The 6,761-nt window shown below is 34.2% G+C and overlaps 1 pseudogene; it reads right to left on the bottom strand.

Annotated features, from left to right (window-relative positions):
- Positions 1 to 1,621: 1,621 nt before the first annotated feature.
- On the bottom strand, positions 1,622 to 1,980 carry LOC100402696 (small nuclear ribonucleoprotein D2 polypeptide 16.5kDa pseudogene; annotated as a pseudogene).
- Between the last annotated feature and the right edge of the window lie 4,781 nt (positions 1,981 to 6,761).

Genomic DNA, 6,761 nt, shown 5'->3' on the forward strand with positions numbered 1-6,761 from the left:
GCTTAAAGGTATGCTCTTATACCTATAAAATGAACAATTAACAAATATTACAAATAAAGTAGTAAAACTAAAAATTAAGAAATTTCAACTGTATTTCACATTATGGTTTTTGTCTTAAACACAATCACTTCTTACTGAGAATAGATCTAGTTGCTGTGGTGCAAGTTTTCTTTTGAATGCGCCATGCCTGTATACCCTGATATACTCGGATTATCTTCATTCTTAAGCACTCTTTCTTACTGAAATGTTTGACACATCTTATTTTATATAATGATTCATTTTGTATATTTTCTTTCAGAAAATGTAAACCATCCTTTAAGTATTGGCCATTCGAGTTATTTTTTATGGCGTTGTGAAAAGTAAGGTGATAATTTATTCTGATGAAGTTTTATTTTTTTCCATGAACAGCTGAAGGTGCTGAGGCTTCTTTCTGCTAATTTATTTTTCATTTCCTAATCATCCCTTTGCAGCTAATAAACTAAGTAACAAGACTATAAGGGTGAACATGACACAACTTCATTTTTACACTAAGAAACGTCCTCTTTAGCAGCAATCTCATTAAAACTATTGAAAACACAATCTAAATATGAACACTGAATTGGTATGGCTATATTGAACTGTAAAGAGATCGAGATAATCCTGAAAATGCTCAGAGTAATTGCTCATGTAGATGCAACACGTAGATAAACAGTTATTTACCCACGAGAAAAGATCTGTGGGATTATCAAATACAAACAGAGGATGCTGAATTAGAATGGCATGACCACACCATAAATTCAGTAATCATTCTTTTTATCATACTTTAAGTTCTGGGGTACATGTGCAGATCGTGCAGGACTGTTACATAGGTATACACATGCCATGGTGGTCTGCTGCATCAAATCAAAACCCCATTGAGATACCATTTCACACCAGTTAGAATGGTGATCAGTGATCATTTTCTTGAGGAAATAGTATGTTAGTGTGTTAGTCTTTGTGATAAATGCTAAATGATTGCAACAGACATTGACTTTTATCTCATGGGCCCAAGTTCATGTTGTTTTTCAAAAGTGTGTGTGTGTATGCGTGTGTGTGTTCTGTTATACATAATATATATAGAATATATAGAATGTAATTTTATACATTATGTAATTATATATGTATATAATTATGTTTTATATAGAAAATATATGTCTGTTCTTTATGTATATGTTTTATTGGTCCTATATGTATAAGACCAATAAATATATTAGTTGCTAATAAGCTGATAATCTAGAAAATATGTTCTAATAACACATTAGTCTTCCCTTTATAAGCTACCTGAATGTATGGGGTAGAATGGGCTGTGATGGACAGTCTTGGACCTTGGTGTCTGAGGATGTTTGGGCATCACAAAGCATAGAAAATAGTCTCGAGTTCATCATAGTGGTTGTCTCTGGGGAAGACATGAATAGAATGAGATTGGGCAGGGATTAAAATAAACAAAGGCATCTTCAATTTTACATGCAAACTTTGGTTTTTATTTTTATTTATTTATTTTTTTAGAAAAAAAACACAGAGCTTTATTATTCTCAACATCAGCGGCAGCAGTCTCTGTAGGACAGGGGAGTGAGTTCTGTTGACTGACAGGGATAGGTGGCTCCTACTTGCCAGCGATAAGCGGGTTCCGCAGGACCACGATGACTGAGTCCCCACGCAGGAACATCTTGGAGATGTAGCAGTCTTTGTTGACTGGCTTGGACTTCTTCTTGCCCTTGCCGCTCTTGCGTACCTCAGTCCACATCTCCTTCATGTTCTCCAGCACCATGTTGCAGTGCCTATCAAAGGCCTTCACGCAGCCCAGGAGTTTCTTATTGTTATGGCAGTTGAGCACTTGGGTGTTGTTCTTGACGGACTGAGTGAGCAGAGAGAGTGGGCCCGTGTTAAATTCCTCCTCCTCTGGCTTCTGCAGCTCCTCCGGGGTCATCTCACTCTTGGGCTTGTTGAGGAGGCTCATGTTGGTCGCTAAGCTCTCAGTTCATTCCGGTTTCCTCTCAACTTTGGTTTTTTAAATAAGAAACTGTTAACGTTTGCTAATTCTGGAAAGCAAGATGGGGGTCTCTGGAAGATGGCATGACATAGTACGTCTCTGACAAACTCACCCTGATTGAAAGTGACATGAATAGAATGGGCTGGCTTCTCCATAGACTTGTAGTAAATCCCTATAGCCACCAGTGCTGGGCATCTGTACTATTTCTTCCAATAAAGTAATTATATATATACATATATATTATAGTAAGTCCTCAGTTAATGTTGTTAAGGTTTTGGAAACTGCAACTTTATACAGAAGAACTTGTAAGGAAACCAATTTTACCCTAAGCTAATTGATATAAACAAGAATTAAATTTTGTGGCCTATTTCCCATCACAAAACATCACCAAACTTGTAAAGAAAGACCAAATTATTTCTAGTATGAAACATGGAATTAAATCTGAGCTATACGTATGTTTAGAAGATTAATAGATACAAGTAAGAGAGTGATTTATCCATGTATTCCAATTCGGGGTGGAGAGTGGCTGGTGCATACCTCAGAAACTCTGGGAACAAGGCAGAAAGCAGCCCTGGCCAGCATGCCATCCCATTGCAGGTCTCTCTCCCACACTCACTTACTCACACTGGGACAGTGTAGACACACTAATGTGCACAGCTTTAGAATGCACCTAATGTGCACAACTTTAGAATGTGGGAGGAAATGGGAGTATATGGAGAAAATCCATACAGACATGGGGAAAATGTGCAAATTCCACGCAGACAGTGGCCCCTCTGGAAATTGATTTTTTTTCCTCATCAACGTTATAATGAAACAACATTGAACAAATCAATGTTGAAGGAACAACGATATTCTAGTATACTTACATGTGCATAGATTTACATTTTGTTTTTATATATTTCATATTTATTTATTTAAATATATGCATTCAGTCTACAAGCAGCAGACTTCATTTTGAATCTCCAGACAAGATTCTGAATTTTTGCTTAGGAAGATAGCCCTTTGTTCAAAGCAGTTTAGTGATCGTGTTATTGAAAATGATATAGCTGCTTTCTAGATTTTTTCTGAGCCTGGTTTATTTCTGTGCTTAGGTTTCATGTATCTAACTTTGATTTGTTTTCTTTGCTTGCTACCAAGAGAAACTTCGCTATTATGTCTTATTATCAATGCACCTGTATCAGACTCTATTGTAATTATTTATGGTGGAGTGAATAGCTATTCTGGGGTAGCAAATGACACTTTTCTCTTTATTCCTAATAGAGTTTGTTGAAAGGGAAACACATGAAAAAATGAAAAGGAGAAAATAAAAGCAATTGTCTCCATGAAACTAGAAGTGAATGATAGCAGCATTCTCACTTGGATGTGGGTTTCCATCATAATTTATGGAATTTTAAACTAACTTTTTTTTTTTTGAGACAGGGTATCACCCTGCTGCCCAGGCTGGACTGCAGTGGCACCATCACAGTTCACTACAGCTCCCCCCTCAGCCTCCTGAGTAGATGGGACTAATGGCCCACACCACCACATTTGGCTAATTTGTGTATTTTTTGTAGAGAGGTGGTTTTCCCATGTTGCCCAAGCTGGTCCCAAACTCTCAGACTCAAGAGATCCTCTCACCTTGGCCTCCCAAAATGCTAGCATTACAGGCATTAACCAATATACCCAGCCTTAAACCAGGTTTATCAGACTGTGTTCCCTATCATCGTGTTGCCCAAAATAACAATAGGTATTCACTGAAAAAATGGATCCATGGCAATATTTTAGATATATTTCTATTTATGTATTTTATATATTTATATGTATATATTTTATTACATATATAATTTATAATATAAATTTTTATTACATATATAATTTATAATGTCATATTTTTATTATATATAATTTATAAAAATTTATTATATTTTATTATATAGTATTTTATATATAAACATATGTAAATATTTATATATTTGATACATATTTAGAAAATATTTGTGTTAATTGTGGTAGCAAGATTTTTTGTTTGCTTTATTTTCAGTTTATATTTTTTATTCTAGGAATTTTTGGTCTTAAATATAAAAATATACATTGTGAATTTACAAAAAGGAGATAAAGTATTCAGCATTTCCCCAACTTCCTAATCATGAGATATTTTTTCTACCAAATTTTACTAGAACAATATTCCAAAGAAAGTAACTCAGGAAGCAACATCAAAGAATCTCACGGTGTGTAATTCCAGAAGCATATACCTAGCAGCTAAATGGCTTTCACTGAGAAGTCATTATGTAAAACTTTCCTTTGCTGTGAAAATTCCAGCACAGTAAATTTCAAATCGAAAAGTGGAATTCAAGGCCCTCAGCATGACAGTGTGTAGATAACACATACAACCATTTTGTTTCCTGATGGATTACTCCTAATACTATGTAATTTTTTTGTTATCCTCTAATTTTCATTTTTATATAAATAGCTTCTGGGAAAGATGACACTGATATTTATCTAATACTTAAAGTTGAGAAATAGTTCAGGGCTCCCATGTAGCTTATAATCTCATCTTTCTCTACCTATATATTCATCTAATCAGCAGCAAAGTTGTTCCTTTTGATTTTCCAGAATATATTGCTGAATTTGGCCAGTAATACACCCTTTGGTCAAAAGCAGTTAGTGCCTGCATTTCAATTTATTTTATTTTTATTTTTTTGGAAAACGTATAGCTGCTCCTTCTTTCACCAAAGTGTGCTGAAATTTTTTGAAATTCAGGTATCAAACTACGAGGAAAAAAATAAGGTACATATGCCACACAGCATTTTAATAAGGCGGCCCTGGAGGTTAAATAAATATAAAAGTAATATGCAGCATCTTACATTTCCACCTCTTTCCTCCAGTAAAGATTATCGGCATTTTCTATGCCACTATTCAATTTTGGATGGACATCCTGTTGCAACGCATTCCTCTCTAGATTCAATAAAGGAGATGTTAAGCTTCTCTTCAGACCTAAAATACATGATGTAATTCCATAAATTGAAACCGCATTATTCCCAAACAATATTGGGCTTGAAGTGACATCTAACCATGAACTCTTGCAGCTGCTTTAATTTAAATGTATCTTCGTAGCTACTTTCAGGTATACTTATATTCTTATAATTACAATGAGTTTGATAATATACTTATTCCCAGGCAGCCATTAACATAACATAAAACTACTATTTTCTTAATATAGAAAATATGTAATCATTTTTATAAATGATTATTTTATGCCTGAAAATAGCAAGGTGATTAAAAATGCTTCTTCACAAGAGCAATGTTTCAGTCAGGCCTCTCTCACTAACCACAAATTTCATTTTTCTGCTGTTTGGCTGTTTAATTGAATTCAACAAGCATTTGTTCTTAATAAATGAGTTGGTGCTGCGGAGCCAAAGTAAAATGTGACATGGACTTCGCCCAGTTAAGTGAGATATATTAGCAGTTTGCCAATTTTTTAAGAGTAAAACACAAGTCCAATACTGGGTTATTTTAATGACCAATTAAATCAAGAGTGAATCTGTGAAGTGTCTTCTTTTATAACTTTCCACTTCATCTTTATCAAAGAGGTAATGCTACATAATCATTCAACAATCTTTCACAAACAGTAATGAAATAATTTTTACAAGGTTTGAGGAAGAATGTAGGCCAACTACTCTTAAAACAGTGGACACTAAGCAAATCTAAATCATCATTGTAATGACAATTAGCTGAGTAATTTATAATGTGGAAATAATGTATGAAGGAACTACCTATTCCTGATAATGAGGGATGTTATCTAAGGGAGAGGAAGATTTTGAGCAATAAGTCAACACAATGAAATAGATGACATTTTACCAAATAAAGAGACTACTCATTGGCTTACTTATTTTATGATATTTCTACCCTGAGACAAAGGATGCACTTGGCATTATGTTTGGACTGGTTTAAAGACATATCTTCAAAACTAGAAATAAGTTATTTCTGCTGTGGCTATAAATCTGCAAGAAATTTGTTGGTAAAGGTAGCCTAAAAAAAAATTAGGGCATCCTAAATGTCAGCTCGTTATACCAGAAAAAAATACAGGTACTAGTTAAAGTATTTTACAGTATCACAACTTGCTTTCACTAATGAAAATAGTTTACAGTTATGAGAGCTTGCCATGTATAAGGCACCAGCTTAAGTCATTTATATAAATTACCTCATTTCTGCCTCACTGCAACATAAAAAGGTGCTATTGTTATACCCATTTTAGAGATTATGACGGTGAACTCAGAGAGATTACATTAATTCCTAATGTCTCAAAACTATTAAGTGGCAGAGGTTAACTTTATCCCCAGATGTTTTAAAATTTGATTTATTATTTCTCCATTAGTGGTTCAGGTGCATGTTTTGTAATTTCCATGTGTTTGTAAATTTTCTAAAATTCCACTTGCTATTTATTTCTACTTTCATGCCATTATCAGAAAAGATGTTTGATATTATTTCTATCTTCTTAAATAGGCTAAGACTTTTTATGGCCTAACATTTTACCTATTCTGGAGATAGTCTCTGTGTGCTTGAGGATAATGTGTATTCTGCTGCTATTGGGTGTACTGCATTGTATATATCTGCTAGGTCCATTTGGTCTAAGGTGTAACATGTGTCTGATGTTTTACATTTATTTTCTTTATTGAAGATTTTTCCATTGCTGAAAGTGGTATTGAAAACCCCTACTGATATTGTATTACTGTCTATCTCTCTCTTCGTATCTACTGATATTTGTTTCATGTAT

This window comes from Callithrix jacchus, chromosome X (genome assembly GCF_049354715.1).
Source record: "Callithrix jacchus isolate 240 chromosome X, calJac240_pri, whole genome shotgun sequence".
Lineage (NCBI taxonomy): Eukaryota > Metazoa > Chordata > Mammalia > Primates > Cebidae > Callithrix > Callithrix jacchus.